The sequence below is a fragment of the Scyliorhinus canicula genome, chromosome 2 (assembly GCF_902713615.1).
Source record: "Scyliorhinus canicula chromosome 2, sScyCan1.1, whole genome shotgun sequence".
In the NCBI taxonomy this organism is placed as follows: Eukaryota; Metazoa; Chordata; class Chondrichthyes; order Carcharhiniformes; family Scyliorhinidae; genus Scyliorhinus; species Scyliorhinus canicula.
In genome coordinates, this window is record NC_052147.1 from 285,686,563 (window position 1) to 285,704,926 (window position 18,364).

Consider the following 18,364-nt stretch of genomic DNA (forward strand, 5'->3'; position numbering starts at 1 on the left):
GTTTGGATTAGATTGGATTTGTTTATTGTCACGTGTACCAAGGTACAGTGAAAAGTTTTTTTCTGCAAGCAGCTCAACATATTATTTAGTACATGAAAATGAAATACATTTAAAATTAATTACATAATAAGGCAACAAAGGTACACAATGTAAATGCATAAACACCGACATCGGATGAAGCATACAGGGTGCAGTATTATTGAGGTCAGTTCAGTGACAGTGACTGGTGACAGTGGGGAAGAAGCTGTTTTTGAGTCTGTTCGTGCGTGCGTGTTCTCAGACTTCTGAATCTCCTGCCCGATGGAAGAAGTTGGAAGAGTGAATAAGCCGAGTGGGAGGGATCTTTGATTATGCTGCCCGCTTTCCCCCGGCAGTGGGAGGTGTAGATGGGGTCAGTGGATGGGAGGCAGGTTTGTGTGATGGACTGGGTGGTATTCACGACTCTCTGAAGTTCCTTGCGGTCCTGGGCCGAGCAGTTGCCATACCAGGCTGTGATGCAGCCCGATAGGATGCTTTCTATGATGCATCTGTAAAAGTTGGTAAGAGTTAATGTGGACATGGCAAATTTCGTTAGTTTCTTGAGGAAGTATAGGCGCTGTTGTGCTTTCTTGAATGTAGCATCAATGTGGGTGGGCCAGGACAGATTGTTGGTGATGTACGCACCTAGGAATTTGAAACTGCTAACCATCTCCACCTCGGCCCCGTTGATGTAGACAGGGGGAATTATTGAGTGGGTTTGGACACAGAACTGAGAACTTTAAATGAGAGGGATTGGTATTTTGGAGTCAATGTATTTGAACGACATCGACAACGATGAGAGCAGATTTGATCAGCCCTCAATATCTCAAATCTCCTGCTCTAGAATGGCTTCCCAATCGCTTTACTGAGACTGGAGCTGGCCGTGTGAAATCTCCATATGCTGTTCGACCTCGGGTTCTGCTTCGCATCAGGTATCGAGTCCACCATTGAAGCACATCGCTGATTCGACAGGAAAGATATGCAGAAAGGCCGCTGGGAGAGGAATGTGGAAATAGAGAGCACTGTGTTAAAATTAGAGACAGGCTGTTTAAATGTGAAATCAGGAAACAGTTTTTCATGGAAAGGATAATAGAAATCAGGATCTCACTCCCCAATAGGTTTCTGGAGGAATGACAGAAACTTTCAGCCTGGTGTCGAGAGGGCTTTGTTCCCAAAGGTTCGAGAGAAAAGGTTGGGGGTTTACAGCAGTTGAGTACAGACCAACATTAACCGGGGCCGTCTCGAGTGACTGAATGGCCTCTCCTGTTCCCTACCTCAGCATTCCATTATTGATGCTGTCAACAGGTTTTTGCTGTTAGATTCCTAAAGGAATCATGGGATTTGGAAGTAAGTTGATTTTCGAAGAAAATCCATGACCTTCATTGTATAGTGGAGGATTCCCACTTTCCCCCAGTGAGCCTGACTACTCCTGCTTCCAATATCCTCATGTTCTTGTGTTGATCTATCCCATCAAACACTCCCAGGACAGGTACAGCACGGGGTGAGATACAGAGTAAAGCTCCCTCTACACTGTCCCCATCAAACACTCCCAGGACAGGTACAGCACGGGGTTAGATACAGAGTAAAGCTCCCTCTACACTGTCCCCATCAAACACTCCCAGGACAGATACAGCACGGGGTTAGATACAGAGTAAAGCTCCCTCGACACTGTCCTCATCAAACACTCCCAGTACAGCTACAGCACGGAGTTACATACAGAGTAAAGCTCCCTCTACACTGTCCCCATCAAACACTCCCAGGACAGGTACAACATGGGGTTAGATACAGAGTAAAGCTCCCTCCACACTGTCCCCATCAAACACTCCCAGGACAGGTACAGCACGGGGTTAGATATAGAGTAAAGCACCCTCGACACTGTCCTCATCAAACACTCCCAGGACAGCTACAGCACGGAGTTAGATACAGAGTAATGCTCCCTCTACACTGTCCCCATCAAACACTCCCAGGACAGGTACAGCACGGGGTTAGATACAGAGTAAAGCTCCCTCGACACTGTCCTCATCAAACACTCCCAGTACAGCTACAGCACGGAGTTAGATACAGAGTAAAGCTCCCTCTACACTGTCCCCATCAAACACTCCCAGGACAGGTACAGCACAGGGTTAGATACAGAGTAAAGCTCCCTCTACACTGTCCCCATCAAACACTCCCAGGACAGCTACAGCACGGAGTTAGATACAGAGTAAAGCTCTCTCTACATTGTCCCCATCAAACACTCCCAGGACAGCTACAGCACGGAGTTAGATACAGAGTAAAGCTCCCTCTACACTGTCCCCATCAAACACTCCCAGGACAGATACAGCACGTGGTTAGATCCAGAGTAAAGCTCCCTCGACACTGTCCTCATCAAACACTCCCAGGACAGCTACAGCACGGAGTTAGATACAGAGTAAAGCTCTCTCTACATTGTCCCCATCAAACACTCCCAGGAAGCGTACAGCACGGGGTTAGATATAGAGTAAAGTTCCCGCTACAGTGTCCCCATCAAACACTCCCAGGACAGATACAGCACGTGGTTAGATACAGAGTAAAGCTCCCTCGACACTGTCCTCATCAAACACTCCCAGGACAGCTACAGCACGGAGTTAGATACAGAGTAAAGCTCTCTCTACATTGTCCCCATCAAACACTCCCAGGACAGGTACAGCACGGGGTTAGATACAGAATAAAGCTCCCTCTACACTGTCCCCATCAAACACTCCCAGGACAGATACAGCACGTGGTTAGATACAGAGTAAACCTCCCTCGACACTGTCCTCATCAAACACTCCCAGGACAGCTACAGCACGGAGTTAGATACAGAGTAAAGCTCTCTCTACATTGTCCCCATCAAACACTCCCAGGACAGCTACAGCACGGAGTTAGATACAGAGTAAAGCTCTCTCTACATTGTCCCCATCAAATACTCCCAGGACAGATACAGCATGGGGTTAGATACAGAGTAAAGCTCCCTCGACACTGTCCTCATCAAACACTCCCAGGACAGCTAAAGCACGGAGTTAGATACAGAGTAAAGCTCCCTCTACACTGTTCCCATCAAACACTCCCAGGACAGGTACAGCACGGGGTTAGATACAGAGTAAAGCTCCCTCTACACTGTCCCAATCAAACACTCCCAGGACAGATACAGCACGGGGTTAGATACAGAGTAAAGCTCTCTCTACATTGTCCCCATCAAATACTCCCAGGACAGATACAGCACGGGGTTAGATACAGAGTAAAGCTCCCCCTACACTGTCCCAATCAAACACTCCCAGGACAGATACAGCACGGGGTTAGATACAGAGTAAAGCTCCCCCTACACTGTTCCCATCAAACACTCCCAGGACAGATACAGCACGGGGTTAGATACAGAGTAAAGCTCCCTCTACACTGTCCCAATCAAACACTCCCAGGACAGATACAGCACGGGGTTAGATACAGAGTAAAGCTCTCTCTACATTGTCCCCATCAAATACTCCCAGGACAGATACAGCACGGGGTTAGATACAGAGTAAAGCTCCCCCTACACTGTTCCCATCAAACGCTCCCAGGACAGCTACAGCACGGAGTTAGATACAGAGTAAAGCTCTCTCTACATTGTCCCCATCAAATACTCCCAGGACAGATACAGCACGGGGTTAGATACAGAGTAAAGCTCCCCCTACACTGTTCCCATCAAACACTCCCAGGACAGGTACAGCACGGGGTTAGATACAGAGTAAAGCTCCCTCTACACTGTCCCCATCAAACACTCCCAGGACAGGTACAGCACGGGGTTAGATACAGAGTAAAGCTCCCTCTACACTGTCCCCATCAAACACTCCCAGGACAGGTACAGCACGGGGTTAGATACAGAGTAAAGCTCCCTCTACACTGTCCCCATCAAACACTCCCAAAACAGGTGTAGGATTGGATTAGATTTTGAGTTCAGTTCCTTTTTAACTCGAACAGGGCTGGTACATTATTAATCCAAACTTGTATGTCTGAGTGAGTATTCATTATTGAAGGAAATGAGAGTGGAAATTGCAGGCGAGTTGGCCATAAGTTCCCAGTCTTCTCTGCCAGAGGACTGGAGAATTGTAAATGTTACGCCCTTGTTCAAAACATTTTGAAAGGATAAACCCAGCAGTTGCAGAGCAGTCAGTTTAACAACAATGGTGGGCAAGCTTCTAGAAATAATTATTCGGGATAGAATTAATAGTCACATGGAAAAATGTGGGACGACGAATGATAATCTTTATTATTGTCACAAGGTAGCACAGTGGTTAGCACTGTCTCTTCACAGCGCCAGGGTCACAGGTTCGATTCCCGTCTTGGGTCACTGTCTGTGCGGAGTCTGCACGTTCTCCCCGTGTCTGTGTGGGTTTCCTCCGGGTGTTCCGGTTCCCTCCCAGAAGTCCCGAAAGACGTGCTGTTGGGTGAATTGGACATTCTGAATTCTCCCTCTGTGTACCCGAACAGGCGCCGGAATGTGGCGACTAGGGGATTGTCACAGTAACTTCATTGCAGTGTTAATGTCAGCCTACTTGTGACAATAAATATTATTATTAGTTTTTGATGGGGACACTGGGGGCTGGATTCTCCGATTCTATGGCTCAGTCCGCAGGATCCATCTGATCTTACGACCAAAAAGTCAGCGCTGCCCCCGCACCGATCCTCCGCCCAGTAGGGGGCGAGCAGCCGGCAGCGTAAAGCCCCTGACTTTACCTGCGGATACGGACATAGCATGGCCGGGTCCGTGGCCACACATGCTCACGGTGGCTGCCTGCGGTGGCCGCACATCATGGCTCCGGCGTGGACCTGGCATGCCAATAACGTCCCCCTGGAAGCGGTAGATGTGGTATATATACATGGACTTTCAGAAGCCATTTGAAACAGTGTCTCATACAGATTTCTGAGAATTTAAAAAAAAATTTCCGATTAAGGGGCAATTTAGCGCGGTCAATCCACGTAACCTTCACATCTTCTTGGGTTGTGGGGGTGAAACCCACGTAGACACGGGGAGAATGTGCAAACTCCACAGTGACCCGGGGCCAGGATCGAACCCGGGTCCTCAGTGCTGTGAGGCAGCAGTGCTAACCACTATGCTGCTGTGTCGCCTGCTGAGAAAGGTTACAGGGCACGATTCAGCCACCACATGCTGTGCTCAACGAGAGAGCCCCAAATGGGGCTCTGCGCCGATCGCCACTCACCTGACTAGATCCGGCAAGATTCAGGATTCTACCCTCGTTGGACATGATCCAGTTAATGAGATTTAAATGATCCATTAGAGTGCCCAGATGGCACTGCCAGGGTGACAGGATGGCAGCACCAAGGTGCCCGGGTGCCATGTCGGCACTGCCAGTGGTCAGGCCTGGGGTGGGGTGGGGCTTTCCCATTAGAGGAGGGGGGGGGGGCATGAGGAGGTTTCCAGGGGCCACGAGAGGGGGTTCCAGAAAACCCCCTGAAGGGGTGGGTGGGTGTAGGGATCAAGGCAGCCGGACAAAATGCCCCCCGATCTGCGAGGCGCTGCTCCTGATTGGGAGATCAGCTCACCAGTGCAGAGAAACCATTGAAGTATGACCTCAGCGGAGAGAAACTCCCCAGGGCCCAAATAACCAGTAAAGTGGCGGTGAATAACGGGGTCAATCGCACGTGTGAAATAAAAGTGGCAGTCGGAGCAGCACGGTAGCACAAGTGGCTAGCACTGTTGCTTCACAGCGCCAGGGTCCCAGGTTCGATTCCCGGCTTGGGTCGGTGTCTGTGCGGAGTCTGCACATCCTCCCCGTGTGTGGGTGGGTTTCCTCCGGGTGCTCCGGTTTCCTCCCACAGTCCAAAGATATGCAGGTTAGGTGGATTGGCCATGATAAATTGCCCTTAGTGTCCAAAATTGCCCTTAGTGTTGGGTGGGGTGACTGGGTTATGGGGATAGGGTGGAGGTGTTGACCTTGGGTAGGGTGCTCTTTCCAAGAGCCGGTGCAGACTCGATGGGCCGAATGGCCTCCTTCTGCACTGTAAATTCTATGATCTATGGTCACAACGTGGATACAAAATTTGCTGTATGATAGGAAGTAGAGAGGAAGGGTGAATGGATATTTTTCAGGCTGGGGAAAGGTTTGTAACAGAGTTCCCCAGGAGTCGGTATTGGGGATCCTTGTGTCTCTTGATGCATATGAATGACCTGGATCTGCAGGGGGCAGTTTTAAAGTTTGCGGATGGAGCACAACATCAAAGTATTGTAAACTGTGAAGGACAGTGTAGAACTTCAAAAGGACGTAGGCAAGTTGGTAGAGTGGGCAGACAGGTAGCAGATAAAGTTCAATGCGGAGAAGTTTGAGGCGATGCGTTTTGGTGGGAAGGACACAGAGAGACAATATAAAATCAGGGGTACAATTCCTAAAGAGGCAGCAGGAGGAGAGTTCCTGAGTGTATGTGTGTGTGCAGATCATTGAAGGGGGGCAGGACAGGTGGAGAGAGCAGTTAATAAAGCAGAGAGTATTCTGGGCTGTACTATTAGGGGTACAGAGTACAAGAGCGAGGAGGTTGTGCTGAATTTCTTCAAGAAACTAGTTAGACCCCAGCTGGAATATTGTGTCCAGTTCTGGGCTCCACACTATAGGAAGGATGTGAGCACATTGGAGAGAGTGCGGGAGAGATTGACGAGGATACTTCCCGGGATGAGATACTTCAGTGATGAGGAGAGGTTGGGACTGTTCTCCTGGGAGAGAAGAAGACGAAGAGGAGATTTGATAGAGATGTCCAAAATCATGAGGGGGCTGGACAGGGTCGACGGGGAGAAACTGTTCCCGCTCGGAAAACGATCGATAACGAGAGGGGCACAAATTTAAAATGATTTGCAAAAGAAGCAAATGTGATGTGAGAAAAAACGCAAGTTTCGGTCTGGAATGCACGGCATGGAAGTGTGGTGGAGGCAGCTTCAATCAAGGTGTTCTTCGGATAGAAACAATGGGTGAGAATACAGGGAAAAGCGCTCAGTCATGATGATCATGTGGATAGCAGGTGCTGTAGCAATGGGCCAAATGGCCTCCATCTGCACTACCACAATTCTGTGATTTTTTTTCTGTGATTACTGTGTATGTTTGGATAATTGTGTCTGCATGTGTTTACGCTGTGCTGATGTGGATACTTGTGTCTTTGGGTCAATGTCCAGACTTTTTTGTGTGTTTTCTCATTGAATTAGGGAAAGTCGTCATAGTTCCAGATTACTATAGGGGACTGACGGGGAGAACTGGCCATTTAACCTGAGGGTCAGGCAAGGGGCAAGGGGCAAGGTCTTCATGAATAACCACAGCCGGTACGGGGAATCGAACCCGTGCTGCTGGCCTCCCTCTGCATCACAAACCAGCCATCCAGCCAACTGAGCTGAACCAGCTCCACAGAACAGCAACGTCTCTCACGGAAGCAGGTCATTCAGACAATTGGGAGTGGGTACGTGGTGTGTGTCTGAGTGATTGTGTTTGTGTACATGTGACTGTACATGTGTGTGTTTGTAGTTGTGCATATGTATGTATACATGCCTGCGTGCATGTGTATGTATATATGTGTGTGTGGCTATGTATGTGTGTATACATTGTGTGTGTGCCTGTGTGTGTATGTGGTTGTGTACATGTGCCTGTGTGTATGTGTACGTGTGTGTGTGTATATATGTGTATGTGTGTATTTGGCTGTGTATATGTGTGTATACATGCCTGTGTGTGTATATATGTTGCTGTGTGTATGTGGCTGTATATATGTGTACATGTGTGTGTATGTATATGTGTATGTGTGCATACATGCCTGTGTGTGTGTGTGTGTGTGGCTGTATGTGTGTGTGTGTGTGTGGCTGTATGTGTGTGTGTGTGTGTATATGTTGCTGTGTGTATGTTGCTGTGTGTGTGTGTGTGTGTATATATGTGGTTTTTGTGTGTGTGTGTATATATGTTGCTGTGTATATGTGGCTGTATGTATGTGTACATGTGTGTGTTTGTGTATGTGTGTATACATGCCTGTGTGTGTGTATATGTTGCTGTGTGTGTGTGTATATGTTGCTGTGTGTGTGTGTGTATATATGTTGCTGTATGTGTGTGTGTGTGTGTATATGTTGCTGTGTGTATGTGGCTGTATGTGTGTGTGTGTGTGTGGCTGTGTGTGTGTGGCTGTATGTGTGTGTGTGTATATGTTGCTGTGTGTGTGTGTGTGTATATGTTGCTGTGTGTATGTGTGCGTGTGTGTGTGACAGTATCAGGTTAATTACAATACCTTCTGAATCCTGTCACTCACTATCCAGCCCATACCTGCATTTTGAATCTTCGCTGAGGAGGTGCAGAGTATCTTTGCCACATCCTCCGCTGGGGAGAGTCCATGCGACCTGGAACACAGGCGAAAATGGTTCAATGAATTGATGGGAATGGGAAGGGTTAAAACAGAGAGCAGGGCAAGTTGTCCCAGAGGAGGTGGGGCGGCTCCAATCTGTCATCTAATTAATTGTGGTCTGGTTCCAGTTTACTGATTTGAAAAGTGAAGAGGTTTTCTGCTGATTTCACGCAGACTGTGAGGAATGTACAGCTGCGTTGTGTTACTAACAGGGATCAGACAGGAGTAAATGTCAGCACTGGTGGGTGAGAGGTAGGTGAAGGAGTTGCCCTGATTCTTTGCCTCGTTTGGGATTCCAAAGAGGATTAAGTGTCCATTGCTGCTGTCTCTGCGTTTGGTGTCAGCGGTTCTGTGAAGCTCCCCTCCATCTTTCACTCTTTTCGTTTTGCTGTCCCCGGGTCTCTCGCTTTCCCTTTCTGAGGTTTTCCTTGAGCTCCCTGTTGGCACAGATCACAGGGCACCCCTTGCCCCAGCCGCCACTCGGGGCGTTCAACCAGAAATTATATTCTGTCCCATTCCCCTTCGCCCTGTCCCAGCAGGGCTTGTGGGTTGAATCATGGTCAGGGGCACTCTGTAACTGCCAGCTCGCTGGGTCGACACTGTCACACTTCCTGCGGCCAGCATTGAATCTGTAATTATTTAATCCGATGGTTAGAACATCAAGTAAAGGACTCACGGAGAATGCAAAATCCTGTGTCAAACTGCAGCCGCACTGATAGTGGCGGCAATCTCTGCTTACTCTGCACAACAATATTTATTGAGTCCTGTGTTATTTCTATGCTGGTTTAACTGAAACTCCAGCCAGACTCAGACAAGGACCTTGACCTGAACAGTTTTTGCTTCTATACTCCCATCAATTGCAAAGCAGTTTCGCAGTTTGATTTCCTCCCACACTCCACCCTCCCACAGAGTTTTGCCTGGAGATAAACAATCTCCCTTCCTTCCAATGACACAACTCTTTAACAGTTCCCTCTCCTGTCCCTCCTCATCCCTACATTTCCTGGCGTGCATACTCTCTGTCCTAGACGCAAGACAACACCTCCTCGAAATTCTTATCCAAGGCCCCAAACTCTGGTACTCCCCGGAAGTCCCCTGCTCTGTGGGACTGGGAACTTCCCCTGGGGTCCTGCCCTGTGGGACTGGGCCCTTCCCTTGGGGTCCTGCCCTGTGGGACTTTGGCCTTCCCCCGGGGTCCTGCCCTGTGGGACTTTGGCCTTCCCCCGGAAGTCCCCTGCTCTGTGGGACTGGGCACTTCCCCTAGGGTCCTGTCCTGTGGGACTGGGCCCTTCCCCTGGGGTCCTGTCCTGTGGGACTGTGGCCTTCCCCTGGGGTCCTGCCCTGTGGGACTGGGTCCTTCCCCTGGGGCCCTGCCCTGTGGGACTGGGTCCTTCCCCTGGGGCCTTGCCCTGTGGGACTGGGCCCTTCCCCTGTGGTCCTGCCCTGTGGGACTGGGTCCTTCCCCTGGGGTCCTGCCCTGTGGGACTGTGGCCTCCCCCCGGGGTCCTGCCCTGTGGGACTGGGGTCTCCCCCCGGGGTCCTGCCCTGTGGGACTGGGCCCTTCCCCTGGGGTCCTGCCCTGTGGGACTGGGGTCTCCCCCCTGGGTCGTGCCCCGTGGGACTGGGTCCTTCCCCTGGGGCCCTGCCCTGTGGGACTGGGGTCTCCCCCCGGGGTCCTGCCCTGTGGGACTATGGCCTTCCCCTGGGGTCGATTCAAATGAGTTGCACCAATTGATTCAATTGATCAGAAGATTCCAAACCATTCAGAAGTAGATTTAACCCCAGTTTGGTTGGGGAGGATCGCCAGGGTGGGTATCAGTGGGGATGTATTGGTGGGGGATTATCACCAGGGGAGTATCGATGGGGGAATAACGGCAGTGGGAGTATCGGCAGGGGAGGATCAGTGGGGTATTATCGCAGAGGGTGTATTGGCCAGGAATATCAGGGGGTAAGTATCGGGGGGAATATCATGGGTGGGGGAGGGGATTAGGGATAGGAGGAGTACCATTTGGGGGTAATATTCGCGCAGGAGTATTAACCCCCCCTCCCATTAATACCCCCGTGCCAATATTCACCCCAGGGTACCCCAGTGAAAATACTGACGGGGGGAGTCTTGGCAGGGAGTACTGGTGAGGAATATTGGGGGAGTATAGAGGGGGTGGGTATGAGGGGGTGAGTATCAGGGAATTATAGGGGTGGGAGGAATCAATGGGGAGACGTGATTGGTGTGAATCAAATCTGAATCTTCCAGGAGTAAAGTGCGGTCGATAGGGTCGGGGGTGTGGAGGGTCGGGGGTGTGGAGGGCCGGGGGTGTGGAGGGCCGGGGGTGTGGAGGGTCGGGGGCGTGGAGGGTCGGGCGTGTGGAGGGCCGGGGGTGTGGAGGGTCGGGGGTGTGGAGGGTCGGGGGTGTGGAGGGTCGGCGGTGTGGAGGGTCGGCAGCGTGGAGGGTTGGCGGTGTGGAGGGTCGGGGGTGTGGGAGGGTCGGCGGCGTGGAGGGTCGGGGTGTGGAGGGTCGGAGCGTGGAGGGTCGGGGCGTGGAGGGTCGGGGGCGTGGAGGGTCGGGGCGTGGAGGGTCGGCGGCGTGGAGGGTCGGTGTGTGGAGGGTCGGTGGTGTGGAGGGTCGGGGGTGTGGAGGGTCGGGGGTGTGGAGGGTCGGTGTTGTGGAGGGTCGGCGGCGTGGAGGGTCGGGGGTGTGGAGGGTCGGGGGTGTGGAGGGTCGGGGGTGTGGAGGGTCGGGGTTGTGGAGGGTCTGGGGTGTGGAGGGTCGGGGGTGTGGAGGGTCGGCGGAGTGGAGGGTCGGGGCGTTGAGGGTCGGGGGCGTGGAGGGTCGGGGGCGTGGAGGGTCAGGGGTGTGGAGGGTCGGGGCGTTGAGGGTCGGGGCTGTGGAGGGTCGGGGGTGTGGAGGGTCGGGGGCGTGGAGGGTCGGGGGTGTGGAGGGTCGGGGGGGTGGAGGGCCGGGGGCGTGGAGGGCCGGGGGTGTGGAGGGTCGGCGGTGTGGAGGGCCGGGGGAGTGGAGGGTCGGGGGCGTGGAGGGTCGGGGGTGTGGAGGGTCGGCGGTGTGGATGGTCGGCGGTGTGGAGGGTCGGGGGTGTGGAGGGTAGGCGGAGTGGAGGGTCGGGGGCGTGGAGGGTCGGCGGAGTGGAGGGTCGGGGGCGTGGAGGGTCGGGGGCGTGGAGGGTCGGGGGTGTGGAGTGTCGGCGGTGTGGAGGGCCGGGGGCGTGGAGGGCCAGGGGCGTGGAGGGTCGGGGGCGTGGAGTGTCGGGGGCGTGGAGGGTCGGTGGTGTGGAGGGCCGGGGGTGTGGAGGGTCGGCGGAGTGGAGGGTCGGGGGCGTGGAGGGTCGGGGGTGTGGAGGCGGGGTGTGGAGGGCCGGGGGCGTGGAGTGCCGGGGGCGTGGAGGGCCGGGGGCGTGGAGGGCCGGGGGTGTGGAGGGTCGGGGGTGTGGAGGGTCGGCGGTGTGGAGGGTCAGCGGAGTGGAGGGTCGGGGGTGTGGAGGGTCGGGGCGTGGAGGGTCGGCGGTGTGGAGGGTCGGGGGTGTGGAGGGTCGGGGGTGTGGAGGTAGGCAGCGTGGAGGGTCGGGGGCGTGGAGGGTTGGGGCGTGGAGGGTAGGCAGCGTGGAGGGTCGGGGGTGTGGAGGGTCGGGGGTGTGGAGGGTCGGCGGTTTGGAGGGTCGGCGGTGTGGAGGGTCGGGGGTGTGGAGGGTCGGGGTGTGGAGGGTCGGCGGTGTGGAGGGTCGGGGCGTGGAGGGTCGGGGGCGTGGAGGGTCGGCGGTGTGGAGGGCCGGGGCGTGGAGGGTCGGCGGTGTGCAGGGTCGGCGGTGTGGAGGGTCGGCGGTGTGGAGGGTCGGGGGTGTGCAGGGTCGGCGGTGTGGAGGGTCGGCGGTGTGCAGGGTCGGCGGTGTGGAGGGTCGGCGGTGTGGAGGGTCGGGGGTGTGGAGGGTCGGGGGTGTGGAGGGCCGGGGGGTGTGGAGGGCCGGGGGTGTGGAGGGTCGGCGGAGTGGAGGGTCGGGGGTGTGGAGGGTCGGGGGTGTGGAGGGCCGGGGGTGTGGAGGGCCGGGGTGTGGAGGGTCGGCGGCGTGGAGGGTCGGGGGCGTGGAGGGTCGGGGGTGTGGAGGGCCGGGGGTGTGGAGGGTAGGCGGTGTGGAGGGTCGGGCGTGGAGGGTAGGCGGTGTGGAGGGCCGGGGGCGTGGAGGGTCGGGGTGTGGAGGGTCGGGGGAGTGGAGGGTCGGGGGTGTGGAGGGCCGGGGGTGTGGAGGGTCGGCGGTGTGGAGGGCCGGGGGTGTGGAGAGTCGGCGGAGTGGAGGGTCGGCGGAGTGGAGGGTTGGGGGTGTGGAGGGTCGGGGCGTGGCGGGTTGGCGGTGTGGAGGGTCGGGGCGTGGAGGGTTGGCGGTGTGGAGGGTCGGGGTGTGGAGGGTTGGCGGAGTGGAGGGCCGGGGGTGTGGAGGGTTGGCGGTGTGGAGGGTCGGGGTGTGGAGGGTCGGCGGTGTAGAGGGTCGGGGGTGTGGAGGGTCGGCGGTGTGGAGGGTCGGGGGTGTGGAGGGCCGGGGGTGTGGAGGGTCGGGGGTGTGGAGGGTCGGCGGTGTGGAGGGTCGGGGGTGTGGAGGGCCGGGGGTGTGGAGGGTCGGGGGTGTGGAGGGTCGGGGGTGTGGAGGGTCGGGGGTGTGGAGGGTCGGCGGTGTGGAGGGTCGGGGGTGTGGAGGGCCGGGGGTGTGGAGGGTCGGGGGTGTGGAGGGTCGGGGGTGTGGAGGGCCGGGGGTGTGGAGGGTCGGGGGTGTGGAGGGTCGGCGGTGTGGAGGGTCGGGGGTGTGGAGGGTCGGGGGTGTGGAGGGTCGGGGGTGTGGAGGGTCGGGGGTGTGGAGTGTCGGCGGTGTGGAGGGTCGGGGGCGTGGAGGGTCGGCGGTGTGGAGTGGGGTAAGTGACGCATTTTGTGGAATGAAGCAAGCCCATTCTGAAATGTGTCGAGTGTCAGCAGGAGATGATTCAAAGAGGTCAGAGACCTGTCAATGTTCTGTAGCAACCTATCTAGACACTATCTACAACTTCACCAAACTTCGTGTCATTGGCAAACTTACTAACCCACCCTTCCACTTCCTCATCCAAGTCATTTATAAACAACACAAAGAGCAGAAGTCCCAGAACAGATCCCTGCGGGACACCACTGGTCACCGACGTCCAGGCAGAATACTTTCCATCCACTACCACTCGCTGTCTTCTTTCGGCCAGCCAATTCTGTATCCAGATAGGCAAATTTCCCTGTATCCCATGCCCCTAACTTTCTGAATGAGCCTACCATGGGGAACCTTATCAAATGCCTTACTGAAATCCATATACACCACATCCACTGCCTGACCTTCATCAATGTGTCTCGCCACATCCTCAAATAATTCAATGAGGCTTGTGAGGCATGACCTGGCCCTCGCAAAGCCATGCTGACTATCTTTAATCAAACTGTATTTTTCTAAGTATTGGTAAATCCTGGCCGGGATTTTCTGACCCAGTGCCGGGTTGGAGAAGTGGCTCCCCTCCCCGACGAAGGCTTCCCCATTCTCCAGCGCTGTTTCCCGATTGCCGGCAGGATCACCTCCACGCCGGTCGGGGGCCGTTCTCAGCGGCAGCCCCCACCCCCCCCCCGTGATTCTCCGGGCTCCGATGGGCCGAGTGGCCGACGGGTTTGGTCAGGTCCTGCCGGCGTGGATTACTCACCCTCCACACGGCGGGACCTGAAAGGTGAGTCTGCAGGGCCTCTCCTGGAGGGGGGTGGTGGAGGGATCCGACCCCGGGGGGGTGGGGCCTCCACGGTGGCCTGGCCCGCGATCGGGGCCGACCGGTCGGCGGGCAGGCTGGTTCTGTGGGAGCCTACTTCACTTCGCGCCCTGCCCCTGTAGGGCTCTGCCGTATTGCCCGGGGCCGGCGCAGAGAAGGGAGCCCCCACGCTTGTGCCGAATCACGTCAGCCGTTCTGCGCATGTGCGAAAATACACCTGCCGTTCTGCGCATGCGCGAACTTGCGCGCGCCATTCCCCGCCAGCTAGGGCTGTGGGGACCACTCCGGCGTCAACCTAGCCCCCTAGAAAGGTGAGAATTCCTCACGTTTGGGGGCAGTTGACACCAGAGTCTTTGCCGCCGGTTTTCACGCTGGTGTGGGGACATAGCCCCATTATTAGAGAATCTCGCCCCCCCATCTCTCAGAATCATTTCCAGTATTTTTCTCACCACAGATGTAAGACTGACTGGTCTGTAATTCCCAGGGATTTCCCTATTCACTTTCTTGAATAGGGGAACAACATTCATCGTCCTCCAATTATCCGGTACTACTCCAGTGGAGAGTGAGGATGCAAAGATCATGGCCAACGGCGCACCAATCTCCTCCCTCGCTTCCCGTAGTAACCTTGGGTATATCCTGTCTGGCCAGCACCTCCTCCTTCTTGATATCAACCTGTTCGAGCCAATTGACCTGTTTGCACGAGCAACAAGGTCTCTGGTGAATATTGAAGCAAAATATTAATTTAGGGCCTCCCCCATCTCCTCAGACCCCAGGCACAAGTTCCCTCCAGTATCCCTGATCGGCCCTACTCTCACTCTGACCATCCTCTTATTTCTAACATAAATGTAGAACGCCTTGGGGTTTTCCCTAATCCTTCCCACCAGGGCTTTTTCATGCCCCCTTGTAGCCCTCAAGTCCATTTTTGAGTTCCTTCCTGGCTACCTTGTAACTCTGTAGAGCCGAGTCAGATCCTTCCTTCCTCAACCTTACGTAAGCTTCCTTCTTCCTCTTGACTAGAAGCCCCACTTCCTTGTCAGCCAAGGCTCCTTCACCTTCCCATTCCTTCCTCGTCTCAGTGGGACAAAACTATTCAGCACTCGCAGCAAGTGCTCCTTAAACAATCCCCACATTACTGTTGTGTGTTTCCCTGAGAACATCTGTTCCCACTTTATGCTCCTCAGCTCCTGTCTAATAGCAGTATAATCCCCCCTCCCCCAATTAAATACCTTTCCATACTGTGTGTTCCTATCCCTCTCCATGACTATGGTAAAGGTTAAGGAGTTGTGGTCGCTGTCACCGAAATGCTCTCCCACCGAGACATCTGACACCTGCCCTGGTTCGTTGCCGAGCACCAAGTCCAATACAGCCTCCCCCCCCCAGTCGGCCTATCTACACGTCAGGAATCCTTCCTGTACACACCTGACAAATCTGCTCCATCCAAACCATTTGCACTAAGGAGGTTCCAGTCAATATTAGGGAAGTTGAAGTTACCCATGACAACAACTCTGTTACTTCTGCACCTTTCCAAGATCTGCCGCCCAATCTGTTCCTCTCTCTCTCTGCTGCTATTGGGGGGACTATAGAAAACTCCCAATAAAGTGACTGCTCCTTTCTTGTTTCTGACTTCCACCCATACTGACTCAGTAGACAAACCCTCCTCGACTACCTCCTTTGCTGCAGCTGTGATGCTCTCCCTAATTAACAGTGTCACTCCCCCTCCTCTTTTACCTCCCTCCCTATGCTTCTCAAAATATCTAAACCCCGGAATATCTAACAACCATTCCTGCCCCTGTGAAATCCTTGTCTCCGTAATGGCCACAACATCGTAGTTCCAAGTACTGATCCATGCTCTGAAGTTCATCTCTCTTATCCCTGATATCCCCTGCATTCAAACAGCCACACTTCAGCCCATCCTACTGAGTGCAATTTGCCCTATCAACTGTCTATCCTTCCTCACAGACTTGCTGCAGACTATTTCTGCCTGTTCAACAGCTACCCTGTCCTCTGATGCGTAGCTCTGGTTCCCATCCCCCTGCACCCAGGATATTGGTGCCCCTCCAGTTTAGGTACAACCCGTCTTTCATGTACAGGCCCCACCTTCCCCAGAAGATATCCCAATGATCCACATATCTGAAGCCTTCCCTCCTGCACCAGCCTAGTAGCCACGTGTTCAGCTGCACTCGCTCTCTGTTCCTTGCCTCACTTGCACATAGCACCGGTAGCAATCCTGAGATCACTACACTGCTTGTCCTGCTCTTTAGCTTCCAACCTCACTCCCTAAAATCACATTTTAGATCCTCATCGCTTTTCTTATGTGCCTATGTGCATCACGGCTTCTGGTTGCTCCCCTCCCCCTTTAGAATCCTGTAGACTTGATCCGGGACATCCCTGGCACCTGGGAGGCAACATACCTTCCGGGAGTCTCGTTCGCGACCACAGAATCTCCTATCCGTTCCTCTAACCATTGAGTCTCCTATCACTGCTGCTTTTCTATTCTCCGCCCTTCCCTTCTGAGCCACAGAGGCAGGCACAGTGCCAGAGACCTGGCCGCTTGGACCTTCCCCTGGTCTCCCCCCTCACCAACAGCATCCAAAACGGTATACTTGTTTTGAAGGGGAACGGCCACGAGGGATCCCTGCACTGTCTGCCCTGTCTGTAACCCAGCTACTCTTGTCCTGTACCTTGGGTGTGGCTACCTCCCTGTAACTTCTTCATTCCCCCCTCTGCTTCCCGGATGATCCGAAGTTCATCCAGCTCCAACTCTAGTTCCCTAACACTGTCTCTGAGGAGCTGGAGTTCGGTGCAGGTGGGAAAATCAGGTTGGTAGTGGATCCCAAGAAAAGGAATTTGTGAAATGTTTAAGAAGTGTTTTTTTTTTGGAGCAGCTTGTGACAGAGCCGACTAGGGAAGAGGCAATTCTGGATTTGGTGATGTGTAATGAGGCAGACTTGATTGGGGAACTTAAGGTGAAGGAACCCTTAGGGAGCAGTGACCACAATATGACAGAATTTACCCTGCAGTTTGAGAGGGAGAAGCTGGCCAGAGTTGATTGGAAAAGGAGCTGAGCAATGGCAGGAGTTTTTGGGGGTTATTCGGGAGGCACAGCAGAAATTCATCCCAAGGAGGAGGAAACATGCTAAGGGGAGGACAAGGCATCCATGGCTGATGAGGGAAGTCAAGGACAGCATAAAAGCAAAAGAAAAAGCAGACAAAGTGGCGAGGATCAGTGGGAAGCCAGAGGATTGGGAAGCCTTTAAAAGTGAGCAGAGGAAAACTAAAAAAGCAATAAGGGGGTGAAGATGAAGTAAGAGTGCAAGCCAGCTAGTAATATAAAGGAAGATAGGAAGAGTTTTTGTCAATATATAAAAGATAAGAGAGAGGCAAAAATAGACATTGGACCGCTGGAAAATGTGGCTGGAGAATTAATAATAGGAAACAAAGAAATGGCAGAGGAACTGAATAGTTACTTTGCATCAGTCTTCATGCTGGAAGACACCAGTGGGATGCCAGAGCTCCAGGAGAACCAGGGGTCAGAGGTGAGTGCAGTGACCATTACTAAGGAGAAGGTTCTGGGGAAACTGAAAGGTATGAACGTGGATAAATAAGCTGGACCGGATGGTCTACACCCCAGGGTCCTAAAAGAGATAGCTGAGGAAGTTATGGGGGCATTGGTGACGATCTTTCAGGAATCACTGGAGGCAGGAAGGGTCCCAGAGGACTGGAAAGTAGCTAATGTAGCACCCCTGTTTAAGATGGGAGGGAGAGTGGGTGGTGGGGGGGGGGGGGGGGGGGGGGGGGGGGTCGGCATGGGTGTGGATAGAGGCGGCTTCATGCAAGGGCACAAGTTTGGGGGCTCTGGTAACTGCGCCTCTGCCTTTCCCGCCAGCACGGTACTCCATCAGCCCTGTGGTGGTGGCGGCTCTGAGAGTCTGGGGGCCAGTGGAGGAGACATGTGGGAGCAGAGGGAGCATCGGTCTGGTCCCCAATCTGCGATCATCACCGGTTTGCCCCGGGGAGGATAGACGGGAGGTTCAGAATATGGCGGAGAGCGGGAATTGAGAGGATGGGGGATATGTTTATAGAGGGGAGCTTTCCGAGTATGAGGGCACTGGAGGAGAAGTTTGCGTTGGTGAGGGTAAATGAATTTCGATATCTGCAGGTACGGGACTTTCTGCGTAGACAGGTACCAACCTTCCCACTCCTACCACTAAGGGGGATTCAGGACAGGGTAGT

General features: G+C 54.3%; 1 long non-coding RNA gene across 1 annotated transcript; it reads right to left on the reverse strand.

Moving 5' to 3' along the window:
* Nucleotides 1-534: 534 nt before the first annotated feature.
* On the reverse strand, nucleotides 535-9,223 carry LOC119962227. Its single transcript, XR_005459830.1, has 3 exons — nucleotides 9,050-9,223; nucleotides 8,295-8,368; nucleotides 535-1,011 (listed from the first exon to the last, which is right to left on the reverse strand). It is a non-coding gene; the product is annotated as an uncharacterized LOC119962227 (long non-coding RNA).
* Nucleotides 9,224-18,364: the final 9,141 nt, after the last annotated feature.